This window comes from Prionailurus viverrinus, chromosome B2 (assembly GCF_022837055.1).
Source record: "Prionailurus viverrinus isolate Anna chromosome B2, UM_Priviv_1.0, whole genome shotgun sequence".
In the NCBI taxonomy this organism is placed as follows: Eukaryota; Metazoa; Chordata; class Mammalia; order Carnivora; family Felidae; genus Prionailurus; species Prionailurus viverrinus.
In genome coordinates this window covers 12147699-12170036 of record NC_062565.1, presented here as the reverse complement: position 1 = coordinate 12170036, position 22338 = coordinate 12147699, and the positions used below count along the sequence as shown (strand labels likewise).

The following is a 22338-nucleotide window of genomic DNA, read 5'->3' as shown; positions in this document are numbered from 1 at the left end:
CTCATGAGGATTCCGCATACAAAATCTAGCTTCAGTACGGTCTCCAAGTGAATCACACTCGAGGTATTTCTGAAACCAACAGCACGGCCATCGGGCACCAAATTACTTCTGCAAAGAAGGAAAAGGCTTCATCACAGTGATTCTATTCGCTCCTGGCACCAAGAGACGGATGACGATTTTTACTACATGATTAACCTCTACAGGTCGTAGGACAGTAGATCCTCATCATGGAACTAATTCAATGTCCTGCGCTGGCTCTGTTCAGCCCAGGACGTACAAATCTGAATCACAGGGGGCTGCGTGAGCTTCCTCCTACCCTCTCGGTGACGTCCCGCAGAAAGAGAGTAGGCACCTTCGGGGACAGAAGTGATCTGAGTGCAACGGCCCCCCATCCATTCTCAGAGAAGATGGCATCGTTTTGAAGATTCCATATACGAGATCGGTTTGACTTCCTGACGTTTCTACCCTTGCCGACACGGATGCGTTAAAGAAAACACAGCTCTAGAAGCTTAGCTTTAAAGGTCCAGTGGCTACACAAGGAAACAGCACTCTCTGTCCATCAAGTTTAGGTTCAGGCCCTGTAAAAACATCTAACATCTAAATTTACGATACAACGTCTTAGGATCAGGGCTGCATATATTCAAGGGCCCGGACTCTTCTAACTTCTCACCGCCGTCTCAAAACTGCTCTATCAGGCCGTATCAGTAAGCGAAGTTATGTCTTTTCAGACTACAAATTCAGGGACACAACTGCATAAGTCCTGGGGTGTCTTGGCTGTGCAAGGAGACGGTAAACAGAGCTGAACTCCAAGTCCGGATGCCGGGGTCACGGCACAGCCCACATGGGCTCCGACCACCAGCACCCAGCACCTCGGTCGACCTCTCACATTCTGCTTCCTCCCCGGGAAACTGAGGATGATCGTCTCCACTCAAGGAGTCATTAAGACGGTCCAGTGAAACGATTTACCCGAGGCACCCCCGAATTCCGCGACAGGTGATTTACCAGCTGCAGCAGACCCCACGGCACACTAGCCACGGTGCGTGGTCCACATGATTGTGCTTTTTGTAAGGCTGTATTTAGTAAAACAGAGGCTCAGGCTGCAAAACATCCCCAAGACAAAAGGGTAGTTTTGACTAGTCCTACAAGAGAAACAGGAAAACACAGGACTTTTCATCCCGGTGAAGTCTTTGAACACCCTGCACGTTTAAAATGGAAAAGTTAAAAAAAGGAAATTGTTTCCTGAGCCTTCAGGGCAAAGAGTGAAAAGTGCACCGTTTAGAGACCGAAACCCTGAGATTAGTCAGGTCACCGAATGTTCTCTGCACAGCAGAATAGCAAACAGCTAGTGTTTGTTCATTTCCATAGATTAATAACCCTCTCTCCAGGACCTAAATAAGAAATGAGCTGCATCGTTCTGTTTGAAGAAGCCTCCTATACTACTGGTGAGACTTGTGCTTCAAAGTTGCCCTCATAAAGACTCCTTCATTTTTTTTTAATTTTTTAATGTTTATTTATTTTTGAGAGGGAGAGCGACACAGAGTGCTAGAGGGGGAGGGGCAGAGAGAGAAGGAGACACAGAATCTGAAGCAGGCTCCGGGCTCCGAGCTGTCAGCACAGAGCCGGATGCAGGGCTCGAACTCACGAACCCTGAGATCATGACCTGAGCCAAAGTCCAGCACTTAACCGACTGAGCCACCCAAGGCACTCCAAAGACTCCCTCATTTTAACATTGCTTCTTCCTCCCCGTTGGCCTATTCTGATCTCCAGGATGACAAAAATGGATCTTAAGCTTGAAGGGAGGGACAAAAAAGAAATGAGTCTCCCTCCCTAATAAAATCAATTGATTTTATTGATTTTTAAATTTTTTTTAATTTTTACTTATTTATTTTTTTAACATTTATTTATTTTTTCAGAGGGAGAGACAGAGCACAACCAAGGCGGGGAGGGGGGGGGGGGGGGGGGCGGGCGCAGAGAGACTGGAGACACAGAATCCGAAGCAGGCTCCAGGCTCTGAGCTGTCAGCACAGAGCACAAGGCTGGGCTCAAACTCACAAACCACGAGTTTATGACCTGAGCCCAAGTCGGACGTTTAACCAACTGAGCCACCCAGGCACCCTATCGATTTTTTTACATAGTAACTTCATTTGGAGGACACCGAAATGGGGGAAAAAATACAACCTGTTCCTTCTGAGGAGCAGCGAGAGATACAAAGGGTTACAGACGCTTCATTAGAACAGCAAAGCGAGGGGCGCCTAGGTGGCGCAGTCGGTTAAGCATCCGACTTCAGCCAGGTCACGATCTCGCGGTCCGTGAGTTCGAGCCCCGCGTCGGGCTCTGGGCTGATGGCTCGGAGCCTGGAGCCTGTTTCCGATTCTGTGTCTCCCTCTCTCTCTGCCCCTCCCCCGTTCATGCTCTGTCTCTCTCTGTCCCAAAAATAAATTAAAAAAAAAAAAACGTTGAAAAAAAAAAAATAACAGCAAAGCGAAAATAAAATAGAAGATTGGGCCTTCCATGCTGTCTCCATATTTCATTCAAACTGAAAAGAAAGCCAGGTTTTATGGAAGAAGATTTTTTGAATCAATAACCAGATCATCTTTTCTCCTACCAATAAGACAATAAACTTGTCTTAAGGGCCTATGACCTCTTATAAAAGGAAAAACAAACAAACAAAACTGCTAATCTTATGAAAAGTGGCAGGTCAGAGGTCAGAGCACCAGACGCAGCAAAAGGAAACATTGTTTTCCCAGCTCCTTCTATAAAGGCTGTCGCTCCCCTCCTCCCCCCACCCCAAAAACTGCAGCTTGGGGTCACAGTGGGCTGCAGGGGCCAGGAAAGACCCAGAGGTGAACTGAACAGGAGCTGTGAAAAGAAAAAAGCAATCGAAACAAAATTCATCCAGAGTCTCTTCTACACCCCCTTGGAACTTTCCAGAGCAAAGCAAGGTAAAAAGGGCTTTGGAGCACGTCCTTGTAGGGGCGCCCCATCACATGGCGCGGCCATGCTTCAGTTTCTATACCCTGTCCACATCTGTCAGGACCTCTGTCAGAAATATACAGTCCCGCACATCAATGACCACAAATGACCTTCTACCCAGGAAGGGTGGCCTCACCCACCACCAGCAGGCAACTTCTGGATGAGCTCGTATGCAAGAGGGAGGAGGCGATGGCCATCTGGCCAGCCAACTCAAAGGGGCACAGATACCATGGGCAGACTGCTGTCCAACCCCATCACGGGTGGGTTACACAGAGGGTACGGGGTTCCCCAGTCCGTGTGGTGGTCTACCTCAACTTGACCAACCTTGTTTAGGATTCCAGAACCACTCTCTTCCAGGTAAAATCATCTCCTCCCCAGGAGCTTCCACCTGAGTTGGGAGACTGGGGTCACAAGAGGACTTAAGGCCAGAGAACAGGTGTTAGGGAGGCGAATCTCAAATTCATTCATTCATTCAACACCCGCTAGCTGTGTTTCTAAGAATCCTTACATCATCGAAATTCAACAGGAATTTTTTCAATACAAAGAAAGACAGTTTTAAACGTTAAAAGACAAAGCAATTTTTGCCTACGTTGATTTTCAATAATAATAGCGTTTTGTGTGGTAATCTGTGTAGTACGATGAAATTTAGATACACTGAGCCAATCCAGCCTTCTATTCCACATAGTTTTTGTTCTGGAAAAGTCATCATCCGCCCTTTCTTGATTCTTTCTTTCTCCTTAGCACACACAGCCTTCTTACACGTTTTTGTCACCTTTATCACCCCTGTTGCGATGGACAGAGCCACTCCAGCAAACTCTGTCCGCAACTTTGTCCTCTAGACTCCATGCTGGTTCCATGGATAAGCCATGGTATATCTTAATAGATGGAATCACATCCAGTTTGGATCCGAGAAACCCACATTATAGGGGAAATGCTTATATATTCATTGCAGGCCTGCGAGATCCCAAATGCCAAGAATTGGCGGGGGGGGGGGGGGGGGGGTCCTTGCTGTCACCGAGCTGGGAAAGGGGAGGACAAAGTGTTATGAAAGGGCTGGGAGAACAGGGTGCTGGGAGCCCAGATTGTCAGCACATAACCTAGTCCCAGGGCTCCCTGGGGAAAAGACTCGGTTGAGACTTAGGAATTAGGGGAACTTAGCCAGAAAGACAGGAGTGAGCAGGCAGATGTCAAGGAAGGGGGCAGCATGACTAAAAGCTGGGACACAGGAGAAAAAGGTGCTTTTAGGCAAGCGATGCTGTGGGACTAAAAAGAAGTGAACGGGGGCAGCAGATGCGGGGGCTAGAGACGAGCGAGGTCCCCCAGCTTGCAGCGTCAGGCTACAGGCTCTGGACTCATCCCGAGCACCACGAACAACCAGGGAGGAGAGAAGGAAAACAGATGCAAACAGACCTCTAGTTGGGAGAAACGTGCATCTTGGCTCCAGAGAGGAAAATGGGTTGGACCAGCACAAGAGGACATCTAGAGAGGCCACGTAGGGCATATATCACATCCCCGCCGAGCCACTAGCCCAAGTTCAGACCTTGAGACCAGACTTCCCAAAGCTCAATACCCAGAAAACCATTTGCAGCCACCTGCCCCAAGAGCTCTCTCCGGGGAAGAGTGGAAACAGGAAGGAAGCAGGGTAGCAGGGAGCCTCTCTAGTCTCACGTGGACGAAAATCAGCCCTCCAACCAATGAGCCCCCTCCTCAGCATGGGGGCCTGTCGGCTAAATGAGCAAAAGGTTTGAAGAACCCCAACCCAGGATCTTTGATAATGGCTCCGTTTCACCAGGCCCCAAACTCCCGACTGACAGCTCAGGCCCAAGGGAGGGAGCACAGTTCCCAGCAGTGCCGCTGGCCGGCCGGTGCACAACATGAGCTCCCCTTCCAGGTGGCCCTGGGTACGATCACAGAAGAGACGAGAGAGGTCATATAAAAACTTGAACTTCCACACAAAGAAAAGTAATTCGATGGAAGGAAAAGAAAAGCAGACTGCAAAGATGGCCACAGAGGAAGGACCGACATCTACAACACACGAAGAGTTCATACACAGATTAGAAAACACCAAGACTGGGGCGCCTGGGTGGCTCAGTCGGTTGGGCGTCCGACTTCGGCTCAGGTCATGATCTCGCGGTCCGTGAGTTCGAGCCCCGCATTGGGCTCTGTGCTGACGGCTCAGAGCCTGGAGCCTGTTTCGGATTCTGTGTCTCCCTCTCTCTCTGACCCTCCCCCATTTATGCTCTGTCTCTCTCTGTCTTAAAAATAAATAAACATAAAAAAAAAAAAAAGAAAGAAAGAAAACACCAAGACTTCCACTGGTTAACTGTGTAAAAGGAAATTAGTAAATTAACATATATGGAAATGAGTAAAGAAACATGCTATCTCTGAGAGGGACCGAAGGAATACGAAGTTCAAAACCAAGAAGCCTGCTGAAGTATCCAAAAAAGAGCAGGTCCCACAGAAAATGAAATTGGAGCAAGACACATTCCTGTATCGTTAGTAACAATGCACACTGGTCCAGGCCTTCTAGAAAGCAACTCAGAGCCTCTCCCCCCAATGAAGGTAGTTTACCTTCTGCTGTGACTGCATCCCAAGTAACTACGTATGTGTACAAAGATATGTGCAGCTGCTTTATAACAGTAAATAACTAGAAACAAGGCGGATGTCCACACATAATATGGAACTTCAATTAAGATAAAACAATTTGACAGAGCAGCACACGATCCTTGCCAGGGATCGCTGCAAAGTGCAGGTTACGAATGAGAATGTTTACGCTACGTGAAAACAAAAGCAAAGCTGAGAAAAGTTATGTGTTAAATATAATCCAGAACGAGAAAACAACACACTGAGGTGAGGATGATTTAGGAACTGGTGGGATAAAAGGGAACTTTTGCTTTTATTGGTTTTCTTTTATTGGTCCGACGTATATAGGCAATGGATGTTTAAAACGTAGTATTTCTATCAATAATCATGAAGGAGCAAACACCCTCTTCTGTGGAGCAGATCAAACCGTGGGGAACATCTGCCCGAATTGGGGTACTCAGACCTTCCCAAGTTTTAAAGGCCTGTGTGGGATGCAAATCCTGACCACGAGGGGGCTCGGAGGGGCTCCTGCTAGCCCGAGTACCTCCAAACACACAGCTCTTCCCTTTGCTTTCATTTCCCCCACCCCCCTCCCCAGTTATTAAATTCTATGCCTTCCTCTTCTTTCTTTTCATTATGCATTGAGATGCTACCATATGAAATATATGTGGGAAAATGCTCACTGGATCCTTCCAACAATCCTGTAAGATAGATGCCCATTTTACGTGCCCATTTTACAGATGAGGGCACTGAGGATCACAGATTTAAGCAATGTGGCCTGGCCCCCACACCTAAGGAGCCAGAGCCCGAACTCAAATCTCAACCTCCCTTTTTCCAAAGCCCTCGCTTGCAACCACCCTAAGAACTCTTTCTTCCCTGCCTCTCTGCCTGCGTAACAAACCAAACTACCCAAGGCTCTGCTGTGTCCCCTCTTCTCTTTGTTCTAGCTGCCTAAAGAAACTGGTTAAACTGTAACGAATCCAGAGGTATCCTATGAACTTCTTATAAATTAACCAGTAAGATAAGGTAATGCGGCCCACACTGATTGGGAAAGCTGATGCAGAACAGAAAAGGAATTACCTTCAGACACAAGCCTGCACGTGCAGGTAAAAACCAAATGACATCCAAAGGAGTTCTACTCCCAAATCAAGAGCAGACTATGACCCTTGACATTACTGCAGAGAGAGCAGAGTTTTCTGCGCTCTGCCTGCAGAAACCAATTCCACAATCAGCTGAAAGTTTCTTTCCGCTCACAACGCAGCCCCCACTCCAGAAGCGGGGAAGCAAGAACAGTAAAAAGGAACAGAGGAAGTATCAAGGTATGAAACTAACATAGACAGGGTGACAAATGGTTGTAGGCACCACGTATGACTCATTCTATAAATAATGACGCGATAATCGCTAAAGATGTAAATTCTAATTAAATCCGAAACCTAACAAAGTCAAACAACAGCAAATGATGTTTGACAGAGCAAAGGTCTTAGGGGAGCCAAGAGGAAGAAATACAATGAAATCTATGCGGGGAACTGCCCAGCGTTAGAGAAGGGACCTGAGCCATCAGGTTGTTCACCGCCCTGTTTACTGCAGATGGGGAAACTGAGGCCCAGCAAGGTAGATTGAGCATCCCAAGTCACCTTGGGGCAGGTCAGGAAACAGCAGCAACTCGGTCCCCGAACTAGCGGTCCTTCTGCCTTTCCCCGTACCACACGCACCCTGCCTTAGACTGGAAAGCCATTCCATTTCAAATCACATTTTCGAAAGAGCATTAAGCATTCTGTAAATATTAAGTTCCTTTTTAATAATTTTCAAACGCACAGGGGCACATTTTGAAAAGGGGCCTGGTTTTGATTTCTTTTGGAAAATTGCACACCGCTCGGCGTCTAACCTCGTATTGAGTGAAATATTAACAGGCCATATAATGGTTTCAGTGTTCCTTCAGCAAAGCTAAACAGAATTCAAAAAAACATATCCCCCAGGCCTACAGTGGAGTTTCTGGAGCACACATTAAACTCCACGCTCTGCTCTACAAGCCCATCACTGTTAAGTAACTCATCAGAAAATAAAGAGGGAATTACCAAAGGGGAATTGCCAAGCAATTAGTTCTCTGAAGCAGATGACATACTAGTGCTGGAGGGAGGAGCTTCTCGGTTAGTCATATGTCAGCGTCAGAGCCTCCTAATCTGTAAATAAAAATGCATCACGTATGATTACAGCTGGGATGTGGGCTGGGGCTGCCAGGCGAGTGCACGGATAGTAAATCCCAAGTCCTCTGCGTTCCGTGCATCTATAAAGCGAGAGACGTTGCCTCTCAAGGCATTTTTTTTTTAAGTCCTGTAATTTTCATTCAACGTAAGAAAGACAGACCGGTCTCCCCTAAGCGGGCTAAGACAAAAGTGATCTTTATCCTTTCTCTATCCTTCTGACGTGGGTCGGTTAAGATTCATCCACCTGTCCAGATGAGGAGAAAAAAGTGAGAGATTGGGAGGGGCGCGGACAGGAGGGGACAGGAGACCCGGGGCTTCCTGACGGCCACCCGGACGAAAGCACGACCTCCTTTCACCGCCCGTTTTGCTCTTAGAGCTTACATCCAGTGCCAGCCCACCACCTAGCAAACTGCAGAGATGAATACTTTGTATCTGCCAAATCTTGCAAGCTGAGCCATGACCCAGGGAAGCTTTGGGAAGAGTCAAAAGTTCATCGTCTCACTGGGACTCTTGACGCTGAACCGCATTTGAAGCCCAGCTCAAGCCAATCCCCTGCGACACAGATAAGCCCGGTGCCACTGCCATCGCTCTTTTCAATTAATAATTATTCAAAGTGCGTAGGAACTTCAGGGAGGTATGAGGACGAGTGAAAAAAAAACACGGTAACACCTCCAGGATGGCCTGGGGGCAACACTGAGCTGACAGGCCAGCATCCAAACATCCAAATGGAAGGCTCAGCACGCAGGAACCCTTCCCTGACCTGGACCTCGTGGAAGATGCTACAGCCCTATCGTGATTTTTTAAATATTAAAGAGACGCCCTCCCTTCTAGACTCAACTGTAAGCTTCTTACACACGGGGCTCAGGGCTTAAGAGTCAATGCATGGCTGCAGTTAAGAGTACAGGGTGGGGGGCGCCTGCGTGGCTCAGTCGGTTAAGCATCCGAGTCTTGATCTCAGTTCAGGTCATGATCTCACAGTTCGTGGGATCGAGCCCTGCATTGGGCTCTGTGCTAACAGCAAGAAGTCTGCTTGGGATAGTCTCTCCCTCCCCCGCCCTCTCTCCCTCTGTCTCTGTCGCACTCCCCAGATTGCGCTGTCTCAAAATAAATCAATAAACTTAAAAACAAACAAAAAAAGAAGAGTACAGGGTGGAATCCAAGCATGACTTCACCACTTAACAGCTAATCAACCCTGGGCAGGTTACTTCTCCTCTCGGTGCCTTGATTTCCTCATTCACATAATGGATAATAACAGTACCTACCTCCAAGGACTGCAGTAAGGATGAGATGAGTTAATATACACTTAGTGGGAACGGCTCACCATCTCTATATTTCTTTCAGAGCCCAGCTGGCATAATGCCTGTCACATATTAGATGCTCATTAAAGATGGGCAGACAGAATGATCTGCCCCTGAAGTGGTTTTTTCCAGCCCTCTCACTCCTGTCCTAACCTTCTTGTCTTTTATGGAAGGTAGGAAACTCACTGCCTCATTGTGAGCTAGTCTGGGGAATAGAGACAACCCATCTAAATAACTCAGGTCAAAGAAAAACATCTTGAATGATCCTCTAGTCTTCTCTAATTATATTAAAACCGACTGCCCACTAACAGAACTGCAACCAGATCATCTCCAGCCATGTCTTCTTAGCATCTTTTCATCCCAGAGTCAAAGCTCACTCGCTCTGTCTTTCTTCATTTTCTATAAAGTATAAATGGGAAGCCAAATTGCTCCGAAAGCTGTGCCTCATGTGCGTGCGTGTGTGCGTGTGTGTGTGTGTGTGTGTGTGTGTGTGTCACATTTAGAAGAGTCCACATAAAGCCTCCCGGAAAGCCTTGAAAGTTACAAAACACACCCATATTAATGTGATTTATCAAACAAAGTACAGTAGATGACTTTCCACAGGTGAACAAGTGCTCCAGAGCTGGGTGGATGGAGCAATGTGGTTTCCGCCTATCACATGAGATGAATAAATAAATCAACGGTGGGAAAGATCAAAAGAAATGCTGGAATTGTTCTTAGTACGTACAGGGCTTCACTGAAAATCTTAATAAAACTGTTTAGAGGAAAATAGAAGGGTCGTTTGTTTAAATGAAAAGAGATGCCGCGTGCACTGAATTTCAAAAGCGGCATTCATTGTCATACACACATTAGATTTAGCTACAATTAGCTCAGGTTTCTCTCTCTTTCTTTCTTTCCTTTCTTCCTTCCCTCTTTCTTTCCTTCCTTCCTTCCTTCCCTCCCTTCCCTTCCTTTCCTTCCCTCCCTCCCCTTCCCTCCCTCCTTCCTTCCTTCCTTCCTTCCTTCCTTCCTTCCTTCCTTAAGGTCTTAAAGGAAGAAAGGTTTGCACATGATTTCATTGAGCTGCAGTTCAGTCCTCGGCAAGGCATCTGAGATTCCAGGGAGAGGACCCCGTTATCCCCCCAGGCGCCCTCCAGCCTGTCACCAGCCTTCCCTTCCCCTCAGGTTTCAAGGCCAAGCACCCGAAGGCCGTGCTGCACCCACGCGCCGCTGCCTCCCGCCTCTTCCCACGTGCACTTCACGCCTGCTGACAGCAGCCCCGAAACACGGCCCTCCTCGCTTCCCGCCTGGCGAACTTCCTGCGGGCGCAAGAACTCCCCATGGCAAAGTCGGCTCTGCGGCTCCTCCAAGCTTCTCTCCAGACCTGACCTCTCCCCGCAATTTTACCCCCACCCTGTCTACAACGCAGACGCCCCCCCTGCACCTGTGCTTCGGCCAGAATGGCCTCGTCAGTGACGTCCCAGGCACTTGCACGGGTCTTCCCCTGCTCCAGCCGCCTCTCCCCACAGAAATGCTGGCCAGCCTTCAAGAGCTGAACTCCGACGAGCCCTCCTCCTCCCGGTCTTTCCTCGCCATCCCACTCGGCGTCACTGTGAACTCCTTCCATATCAGAACGTAACCCCGGTAAGAGCAAGACACCCCATTCTATTTTGCGTAAGGTCTTGCCGGGCATTTCTCCTCGCCCCTACCTGACCACGAAGAAGGCAGCCTCGTTCTGGGAGCTCTTACTCGTTTTCATTCCCACAGCACCGGGTAGTAGTTTAAAAAAAGATGCAGTGAATGAATGAATGAATCATTTCTTTACACAGAGAGCGCCTGGGAACCAGCGAGGTCACAGCCAGCCGTATCACATGCACAAAGGAAGCAGAACCAGAAATACTTGCAGCCTAGGTTTTAATTAAAAAACAAAAACAACTTAATGACTATAACAGAATACCGCACGAATGGTACTGTGCCCCTTCTTGGGTTCAGCCATCAATTGTGAGGATTATAAAGGGGCCGTTTTTCATGCAAAATGTTTAGATAATGCTTCTAAGCTTCCTTTCAATGCAATCACAGAAAATGTCAGCGGCTTAAAACTCAAGGTGACTCTGCACTATGTTGGTAATACAATACGTATTCATAAGACACTTGGACTTGCTTAATATACTATAAAAACCTCGGTGTCTTCTCAGCTGCACATACTGACCAAGAGCTAGGACTTTCTGATGCCCGTTTTTTTTTTCCACAATAAAATTCTCTTGTAAACATCGCACGTTAAAAAAAAAAAAACATGCGTGTGTTTTAACCACGTATGCAATCAAACTACTTCTCCCCAAAACTTGAAGGTGAGGATTCTCTGCCTAGCATATCAAATGATAATACCCCAAACAGATAAAGCAGTGGTGAGGCATCTCACCCCTTTCCATGCAGCTGACACTTGCAGACCTTAAGAGGCTTAGCTTTTGCATGTAACTCCGGGGAGGGGGGGGGGGTATTCTATTATTCTATTTCCTTTGAAACAACCCCTCCCTGGACCGCAGCCAATAAAATGTAAAGGACCCCGTTCGTATTTCTCAAGGATACAGTGTTTGGGATAACTGCCTCCCTCCTCTGCCCCATCCCCCAAGAGGACCTTACTGACGACCCTTTCTGCAACTCAGGTTTTCATTCATTTTTACTCAGACCACAAATCACTTCATCTGTGCACGCAACTTCTCAGTTCACCCTGCGACAACATAAAAACAATACGTGTGCATTCTATCGCAGCAACAGGGTGGGGCTGACACAAAATTCAGAAAAATAAATAAAAGGCTCGTTTGCTTTGCAAAGCTGCAAATGTCTACAGCGTTGGTCCAAAGATCAAGGTACAAGTGTATTTACTTGTTCCTAGTCATGTACGGTCCAGGAGCAACCATCAGAAAACAAGAACATTACAATCATCCTGTCGAGAGAAAAGTTACACGATCACAAAGATAAAACTTATGTGCAGAGCTCGCTTCGGCAGCACGTATGCAAAGATAACTTAGGTTCACAGATCACAAACCATAAGCTAGGCACTATCCTACCCAGCAAATGCGTATTTCATTCCATTCTTACAGCAGCCCTAGAAAACAGTTCTAATCTTATCTCCACCTTATACACGAAGACACTGAGGCACAGAAAGGTTCTAGGGCTTTCCAGGACACAATGGCAGTTCCACAGGCAGGCAGGCTGCTTCTGGAGCCGGTGCTCTTATCCCAGATGCCACGGAATTTATCCGCAGCTTAAAAACTGGATCTTAGGTGTAGAGGGGGGAGCTCTTTATTTAAAGAAAGCTGGTGAATCATTTTCTTTTCTAATTCTTTTTAATGTTTATTTATTTTTGAGACAGAGAAAGAGAGAGAGAGAGAGAGAGAGAGAGAGAGAGTGCGTGAGCAGGGAAGGGGCAGAGAGAGAGGGAGACACAGAATCCGAAGCAGGCTCCGGGCTCCGAGCTGTCAACACAGAGCCCGACACGGGGCTCGACCTCACAAACTGTGAGATCATGACCTGAGCCCAAGTCGGGCACTTAACCGACAAAGCCACCCAGGTACTCCTGGTGAATCATTTTTAAAATGAACATTTTGGTAAAGCAAATATCCGCCTCCTAACAAATCAGTTGCACATCCAGATTTGGATACGTGAGGTATATGGGAACAACAGACCCGCGTCCTGCCTGGTAAGCAAATGGCACATGACCAGGAAGAGCTGCCCAGAGACCACCTCGTCCAGAAGTTCTCAAACATGCAGAGCATCACTATGATTCCGAGAGACCATTGAGGTTCATTTGGATTCAGGAAGTGGAGCCCCAATCCTTCCCCCCCCCCCCTCCTCTTTTTAAACCCTCCAGGTGATTCCGTTGCCCAGCCAGGCTTGGGAACCTCTGAAAGAGTCCAGCAGGACTGTTCCCAAAGTAAACAGAAAGAGGAGATCTATGTCATAATCTCCTTTGGTTGCACCCACCAGTGCTCTCAAAGCCCTCTTGCCCCCAACTTCTGTCTAACTTCCACGTCTCCCGATTTTGTTTAGGCAGGATCCTCTTGTCCTCTCTTCAATACAGAACCATGAGTCATCAACGCTGTTTACACCCTGTGTCGGCATGACTCTCCAGGCCAGAAAAATTTACTGTACGTGAGGCAATCAGGAAGTTGTAAAATCCAAACAGACACAAAGAAATTCAAGATTCGACAAATCCTGGCTGCCGCTGAACAAATGGGCCTCTGTCTCCCCACACCTGAATCGCTGTACCACGAAAACCGTGACTTAAGGTAACAGTTGGGTAGAAAAACAGTCTCACCGCATTATGTAAAGGGGACGACAAAGACGATGGGACTCAAGCCTACCACACAACGCTCAACCGGCTCCAACTCAAACGTGGACTTCTTCAGGAACCACATAAATCAAACCAACAGGAGAGATATTGAAGCCAAGTTTTTAAAAAGTCTCGCGGCAATTTCTCAACCTCCCTCTGGATCTGGTGTGCAAAGGCAGTTACGACAAACAGTCTACAGCGTGCAAAGGCGTGGGTACTAGGTGACTTTCCGGGTCAGACCTTATCCTCAGATGGAACCTAGATGAGCGTAGCAAAAACTCTCACCTGACACGGGATGCACTTCCCTTGAGTGGCCGTGGAGCAGGAGACGGTCTTACAAGGATGACACACAGGTCCCCAGCTTGCACCGACCGGCCTGGCGACTTTCTGCACGATGCTCCTGCGGTGGTCGAGGGGGTGCGGGAGAAGAAATCCACAATGAGAAGCAGAACAGACGGCTTCAAAAAAAAAAACAGTTCCACCTTAAACTGTCTGTACACCGAAACCCAGACCCTCAAGGACATCAAATGTTTGCATTTTCGTGTTACGGAAACTACGGTTACCAGCCAGTCCAAAAGGCAGGTCTGGTTTTATCCAACAGGGCTCGGAGGGAGGCCAACCCACAAAAAGGTCATCCCTTCAATCAAATTAAGAGCTTGGTCGCCCCATTTGAGCCACGAACTGGCATTCTTTTCTCTAATGATCCTAACCAATCATCTGATAAACACATGCTGGTCATCACAGCGATAACTGGTGAAATGGGCATGAATTGAATAGTAATCGAGCCAAAGTCTAATTTTAATATGGCATATATTACTATCAACATGCAACTAGAAAGGCAGTCATGGGACAGCACAGTCATCAGCATACTGGTCTAATGGGATAGAAAAATGTATCAAGTGCAGAAAACACTGTAAAAGTATGCACATGTTCCGCGAGACTTTCCGCTGAACTTGAAATTATTTACTTATTGACTATAGGTCTATTTCATTTTCACGTTGCCACAATGCCTTGCGCATGGTTAAGTAAAAATTAATCCACCGTATAATGAATGAGTGAATGTGTGAATGGATGAATGAAAGAATGAATGAATCTTCCATATACCTTTCCATCAGGGAGCCTGGTGCTTGTAGTTTTTGTGAGGTAAAGACCTAAGCATAGAAATGGAAGAAGTTGAGGACTTGATCTGCTCACAGAGTTTTCAGCCCTATGAAAATACTGTTTTCAAATACTGATCATCCCCAATGGTCCCCATTAAGTAGAAAGAATCAGTAGCACGGTTGTAAACTAACCCCCAAACTGGTCATTGCTGGGCAGACTTTCCCTCTCTGATTAGCTGTTTGGGCTAATTTTAAATTTAGTTTGGGTTTCCTAAGCCCACGCCAGGTAACAGAAGTAGGGAGAAAGCCCAGGATTATATTGGATGTCAGAAAGAAACTATTCTGGAGTTATGAATACAATCTCCAACGTGAATAATCCGTAAACAGGTAAATGAGCCAATTATCCTTGGATGGCAACACATCTCGGTAGCCATGACTATTCTCATCCACACACACTCACTATTTTTAAGAGGACGGCCCAGCTGGAAAGGAAACTAATCTCGATCGCTTTCCAACACGTTTCAAAGTAACGAACAGTAGCCAAAGCGTTCTTCCTTCTAACGAGGCAGTTCACCAAGTATTTATTTAAGCGTCTATTGCATGCCCCGGACTGATAATGCAAAAGAAGTTTTCTAGCCATTGGTTTCTCCACACGTAATCCGTGAGTGCAGAAAAGTAGGTAAGCTGTTCTAGATTCCAGTATCTTTGAAATCCTTACAAGACTCCACTAAGTCTGTCCCTCCACCAAGAAGCCTGCTGCGTGACACATATAAATGGTGGCCAAGTTAAAGAGAAGCTCACCAAATTCGATTTCCTCTTACACAGTACCTGCTTTCTTGTTTCTTTCTAGTAACCTCTCAAATGAAGCATCAACCTACTGGACAATCATTTCTGAGCAAGACGCAGGCACCGTGGATTTGCAGAGAGCACTCGCTTGACGAGCTAACAGTGAGTGTTCGCTGGTGTATCTGTGTGTGTGCACACAGTCCTATTTACATATCACCCGGCAGATAAGGTTTTATAGAGTCCAAATTACAGTCTCCTCCTATTCTGCTGAAGTGCACAGAACAGTCAAACATGATGCAAAGGCTGTAAAATATTAATTTACCCTCACACTGGTATGCCTGCTTCTTTCCCAGGTATTTGTGGTGCTGCACCAGTTAGAGTAATTAACAGAGTTGACATAACTTGCTGTTCCCTCAGAGGGAAGAAACCCAAGAACAACAGCGAGGCAGGGTGGATTCACTGCAGAAACATACAAACAAGATACGAAAAATAATAAATAAAGAAATAACCTATAGCATGTTTTCTACAACACACACACTAAAAATAGAGCCCTTCGTATTTCAAAAGCACAGCAGAACCACCTAACACAGTTCCGCGAATAGCGGAAGACTGCTAAGAAAGATGGCCTGAATAAAACTGATGTGATAGTAAAGAAGAAATAATATATAAATAAATAAGAGTTCCTCTTAGCCTGAATCAAAAGAGCCTGATCAGGGGAACCTCTGCCCCCTTAAGTCTCAAATTCTGATTACACTACAATGAATTTTCTGACAAGTCATTTTCAGGTAGGATGTATCATTTTTGCTTGCATTATGGCAATTACCACTGCATTTTCATTACTCCGCAAATGATATGCATTAAAAGTTATAGAAAAATCAATGAGACGTTTCTGCTAACATCGAACGTATCAAAGAAAATACAATGCTTGTCGCTCTTTTGTCTGCGATAGTTCTAAACATGTTTTAGTACATTTGGGATGCTAATCTGCACTACAAACATTGACAATACACTAGCCTGACAAGTTCATGTCTATCAGGATTACAAAACATATTACTACACTGATAAAGACAACAATACATCATTTATGAAACAGGGATAAGATTTTACAAACTGCCTCCACAAATAAAGATTATTTACCTAAAATCTTTTTCTTACACATATTTCTTCAAAACCCTGATCCAATTACAACTCTTTCAGCCAACATTTAAAAATATTCTCCAGGGGCACCAGGGTGGCTCAGCTGGCAACGGGTCGGACTACGGGTTTCAGCTCATGTCATTATCCCACGCTTCCTGGGTTCAACCCCCGCATCGGTCTCCACACTGTCAGTGCACAGCCTGCTTGGAATTCTCTCTCTCTCCTCCTCTCACTGCCCCTCCTCTGCTTGTGCTCTCTCCCTCTGTCTCTCTTTCTCTCCCTCTCTCTCAAAATAAATAAATAAACTTAAAAAAAATTTAATTCTCTAAATCAGCAATCAGCATGCTCACTATTATATCATCCCTTAAAGAAATTTTGAATGAGCATTTTATTGAACTGAATTCGATGAAACTAAAATGTGAACAGCAGAATTGCGGACTGCAAAATTCATTCTTAAAAATGAGCAGTCCTGTGGGTAATGCCCTAGGACAGAAATTACGATCTCTGCTGAGATTTCTACAATTCATTTATTTTCAATGCTTTTAACAAAATAAGGAGGGCCTGCTTCTGGTAACCTTGAAAGTATGACCGGAATTAAACCCATTCTTTGAAGCAGTTAAGCTTGTACATATCTGAATCTCTCACAGAAGCCAATCATTCAAATTACTGAATAACTCTGAAAAGAAAAAGCAATGGAAATCAAATTAGTTAGGGCCACCCCAAAAATGATATCCTGTCTCTTGCCCTATGCCCCATCACATACGCAAGATTTTTAAATTGTTCAGAGTCTCAACCATGTTGTTACGTACACACAACTGTAGTTGAAAGAATTAACATTCACCCCTATACACTCATTTCCCGGGTTTTCATAAAATATGTTTATTGACTAACTTCTCCCAGGAAACAAAATGAGCCGCTGTTACAGTGTGTCAGTAATCAGCCAACTGTCATTCAAGGTAACTGCAAAAGTAAAATCCACTTGACATTTCAGAATGGAAATAAATAAATAAATAAAGGCATATTACACAAAAGGAATGTAAGTCCTTATACTCTACAATGACAATAAATACTGGACTCACTGAAATGTGTTTACTAATGTTTCACTACTCTCATAAGGCTGGCCTTGCCCAAGACTCACAGCCACTGAAATGTAAGGCCATCTACAGGCACTTGATATATAATCTGATGGTTAAAGAGTTTGTCTTGAATCTTTCTTCAAGACTGAAAGACAATTCAGAGGCCCGGGAGCCTAGCTATAATATTTCCGACAAAGTATCACTTCTGTTACCCAAACCCTCTTAAAACGAAATCCAGACAGGAAAATACTGACTTTCACAGTTCCCAATCAACCAACAGTTTTCATACTTATTTTAGCATTCAAAAATGCATTCACATTTTACTGCAAGTGAAGAGATCTTCTATATGCTGCAAATATAACCTAGGACCTCCAAAGCATGTAAAACTCAAACTTCTGGACCTTATTTCATATCCTTGCTTCCCATCTATTTACAGCCTAGAAAAAAATAGCTCCTTTTAACTTAACCACAGCAACACTTGATCTGAACAGGCCACAATCAAGTTACCCAGGGCATAAACCCACTAAACGGGGAGAGAGCCGTAAACCTCCCCCCCCCCCCCCCACTCTCCGGGGGAAGGAATCCTACCCCAGGGGAAAGTAAGGGTTTACCAATTTAGCTATGGGGCTGTAAAACTCTAAACCCACTGGCAGGATCACAACCAAATCAAGACACTATTATTCTCAGTTACTTTTTCTTCCAAACAGCAGGATTATTAAAATATTCCCGCTTAGGTGGATTTCCTGAGGAACAGAAAGCTTCAGCAACCAAAGCTACTTTTCTTTCCTTTTTCTCTGTTATTCTTCTCTGCCTAGCGGACTTAATGAGGTAGTGTCCTAATGCAAAGAGTAAACTACTGCTCTCTGAATTATTAAACGCTGATTAAATTATATCTCAAAATACAGTACAAGCTGTTTATTGTGCAAAAGCACCACCCGTGGTCAGTCTACTAGCTACAGGCCTGTATCATCTCTCACCGGAGAGAAAAACCTTTGAACTTACTATCACAGATGTAAAAGATGCTGGATGGCTAAGAGGTCCAAATTAAAAATGTATACATTCAAAAAAAAATGCATCCATTCAGCCATTAAAAATCAAATGGCTCCTGCAGTCAGTTATTATATTCTTGTTATTATAATGGCTCTTCTAACAGTAAACTTCTGAAATGTGACAATGTGGATATGCTTCCTAAATCAATCAATTGTGCAGAGTTAAATCCTTCAGAAAACCAGTCCTGTAGGTGCTTTCACACCTGAAGGGGTTAAGGGCCCGCAAGGCCAAAGGCACCAGACTGCAAAAGAAATGTCGCTTTAGAAACTCTGGAAGGTTTCTCACAAGTACCAAATACTTGTTGATCTGTTCACAATAAACATCAGCAGGAGTGCCAGGTTCCTTTCACTGTCTGGGGAGATGCATTTCCATCCTGCACCGGGCAAGAACAGCTTGTTGGTCTCCTTTATAAAAGTTGAGTAGCTTAGAAGCCTCATTCAGTGTCGCCCGTCCAAAGGACTGAAAGCAGCAGCAACTGAAATAGTGAAGCCTCTCCTCTGACTTGAGCAGCACAAATACTGGGCATAAAACACTTGGAGTATAGTCCAGGCACAAGACAAACCCACCTGAATGGACGAGGAACACTGTCTGTTGCCATGGCAGCCCGATCTAATTACAGGAGTGATCAGGGCCGGAGTAAGTGCAGGGAAAACCTATACCGCTGACACGTATCTACATGATGAGAAAGACAGGCGGGCGGGAGGTTCAGGGGAGCCCTTCAACCTCTGCCGGTCCTAGAAGGTGGCTTTCAAGCCCATTTGTCTGCGGAGCTGCTAAAATATTGACTGATGCATGCACAGTTGGAGGGCAATCAGAGGAGATTAAATGCCACAGCATTAGCTCTTGTGGTGCAATCCCCTTCCAAGAGTTCATGTGCAGGATTTTCTCAACCTTCTCTTGGGTGGTTTCCTCAAACATAAGCTTCATGCCACACTCAAAAAAAAAAAAAAAAAAAAAAAAGCCCAAGTAGCAAACTACAAATACACCACAGGGTGGGCTTAACGGGGGCTTCTAGGAACTGCAGGGCTCCTTCCAAACAGAAAAGGCTTAACCAACACCGTCGGAAAAGTAACGAGCTGTGCCTAAAAATAACCATCAAGTAACTACCCACTGCTCTGTACGATATGTAACGACAATGTTTAAATATTAAGAACAGCCTGCATTACAAAACACAAATGTCATTGAGATGTGACTACTAGATTGCCAAAGGAGGAACTTATTTGCATATACACATTCCCGTGCACGTAGGAAAGGATGTGCAGGGCGTATGCCACTCTAAGCCAGTAGTTTTTATTCTGTGGGCGCAATAGGGTCTTCCAATTTTTGCTAATTGTATCTTGTGGCTCGCACAGGGAAGCTCAGAATCTCTTCGGGGACGGCACCAGTTTGGAGGAGTCCCTACTGCACAGCATACGGTAAACAAAATAAAAATAGCTTGCCGTTCTCGTTAGCCACATCGCGCATTATATAACCAGCTTCCGACTGGCTTTTTTTTTTTTCTTTGCCCTTACTACTCTTCAGCAATTTCTCAATCTCCCGAAGTATTTATATTACCCTCTTATCTGCAGGATTATATACTAAGAAAGCAAAACAAAACAGAACGGCCACGGGGTTGAACCGGACCCCACGGTCCTTGGACACTGATTTTTTTTTTTTTTGGTTTTGTTTTGCTTTCTGGCAAGATCTCCACCACCACCCTACTTCCACCCCCCACTAAGGTCCTCGCTCAGTCTCCCTAGAAAAACCTGAATTGTTCCATCGCTCCCAGTCAGCCCCCTACGTGGTCGGAAATAAAATGAAAGCACAAGCCCGGGAGTTTAGGAAGGAGGCCTGAGGGCTGGGGGTGGGGTGGGGTGGGGTGGGGTGGGGTGGGGGTAGGGCTGGGGAGGGTCGGGGCGCCGCAGAGTCAGCCAAGTGGCCACCTAGGGGCCGCTCCCCACCGCGACGGGCCTCGCCGCCCCCCTTCCGCGCGCGCGCACGCACACACAGACACACACACACACACACAGACACACACACACTCACTCACACACGCACGCACTCACTCACTCACACTCACGCCGCGCTCCGCCGCCGCCTCACCTCTCGCTCCGCCCGGCCGGCCCCTTCCCTGCCCCCTGCGGGACCGGCCTGCTCGCAGCGCTGGAACCACGTAGGAGGCGGCGGCGGCGGCGGCCGCGGGAGTGGCGGAGTCTCCGGCCCGGCCCAGAGTGAGCGAGCAGCGGGGCTCCAGGGCGCATCCCAATCCCCGCAGCGCCTCCTCCGCCGCCGCCGCCTCCTCCTTCCCCTCCTCCTGGCTTCATTCACCCTCCCAGCAGCCGCGCAGCCGCTCACTCCCGGCGCCGGCGGGGCAGCGCCCGCCGCCGCTCCTCCGCTCCGGCCGCGCGGGCGCTGGCGGGGGCGCCGGCTCCGGGCTGGGGCGCTCGCGGGCTCGCGGCTCCGGGCGGCGGCCGCCGCACATGATCAGGAAGCGGCCGCACCAACAGGGCGGCGGTGGCGGCGGCGGCGGCGGCGGCGGCGGCAGCAGGGCCGCCGCCGCCACTCCAGCCGCGCGCCCGGCACCCGCGCGTCGGCTTCCCCCCGCGCCCACCCCTCCGCGCCCCCCGCGCTCCCACCGCCCGGCGCCCGGCCGCGCGCAGAGTCCCGGCCCGTAGCCGCGCACCCGGCGAGGCCAGCCTCCGCCAGGGAGACCCCCCGCCCCGGGCTCCGAGGCCCGGGCGGCCACCCGCGGCGGGGGAGGGGGGAGCCCAACCCTCCTGCAGACCCACTCGCTCCGCCGCCCTCCGAGGGGAGAGGGCTGGGGAGGGTGCGGCGGGAGAGGAGGGCAGCGCGACCCCCGGCCGCCGCCGCCGCCGCCTACCCCTACGCCACCTCGAGGGAGGGGGACACGGTTCTCCGCACTCGCGGCCGGACCAGCAGCCGCCGGAGCGGGGCGCCGCCGCCGCTCTCCCCGCCCGCGCCCGCGCCCGCACCCCCAACCCGGGCGCGCCCCCTCGCCTGGAGGGCGCCCACCGGCCCGGCAGCCCCCTGCCGTCCGTCCCTGCGCCCCGAGCGGGGGTGTCGGCCCGGGAGGCTGGAGCGGGAGAAGGTTGTATGTACACACACACACACACACACACACACACACACAACACAACACAACACGACGCGTCGATTTCCCTTCGCTCCTCTTCCAGCTGTTTTCTGTGCCGGCGACTGGGGTTTGGGGTTTGTTTGCTGGTTGTTGCTTTTGCCCCTCTCGGGAGAGCAGCGGTAGGGGTAAAATTTTAATCTAAATAAGGGGCGAAGGGGATGGGGGAGGGGGGAGAAAGAATCAGAGGAGAAAAAAATAGCCACTTACTGTAAAGTGTAAATGGATCTGGGGTTGCGTGGGGAAGGGGGGGCAGAGGGAGAGAAACAGTGTCTTGCGGCTGCTGTAGCTCTGGTGGCTGCTCCGCGGGGCTCGTTTTGGATCCCCCTGCAGTGAAACAGGTCCTGTACGGCTCCGCCACTGTAGTAGAAATGATGTCTGCGGTATACTCTGCTCTCTCCTCCTCCTCCTCCTCCTCCTCCTCCTCCTCCTCCTCCTCCTCGTCCTCCTCCTCCTCGTCCTCCTCCTCCTCCTCCTCCCCCCCCTGCTCCCCTCCCCTCCCTCCTCCCTCCGCCCGTCCGCCCTCCCTCCCTCGCGCTCTCTCGCGCTCGCTCGCTCGCTCGCTCCAGTATGTAAATGTGTAATAGAAGCCAAATATGGAGCAGTTGGCTGCCGCCGCCGCAGCTCAAGGATCCGACTTGGGGGTGGGGGGGGGCACCCTCTGGCGGGCGGCAGGGCGAGCCGCTCGG

At 48.0% G+C, this 22338-nt stretch overlaps 1 protein-coding gene across 12 annotated transcripts in view; it reads right to left on the bottom strand.

Annotated features, from left to right (window-relative positions):
* Positions 1 to 22043, bottom strand: part of ATXN1 (ataxin 1) — a 413952-nt gene extending 391909 nt beyond the window's left edge. For 4 of the 12 annotated variants that reach the window (XM_047859135.1, XM_047859128.1, XM_047859129.1 and 1 more), the window contains exons 1-2: positions 21860 to 22043; positions 13656 to 13770 (exon numbers count right to left, since the gene is read on the bottom strand). The gene's annotated coding sequence lies outside the window, so the exon portion shown is untranslated. Of the gene's footprint in view, positions 1 to 13355; positions 13586 to 13655; positions 13829 to 14474; positions 14522 to 15578; positions 15716 to 20601; positions 20829 to 21379; positions 21789 to 21859 lie in introns of those variants that run through there. The other 8 variants (XM_047859130.1, XM_047859132.1, XM_047859137.1 and 5 more) reach the window with 8 other exon arrangements.
* Positions 22044 to 22338: the final 295 nt, after the last annotated feature.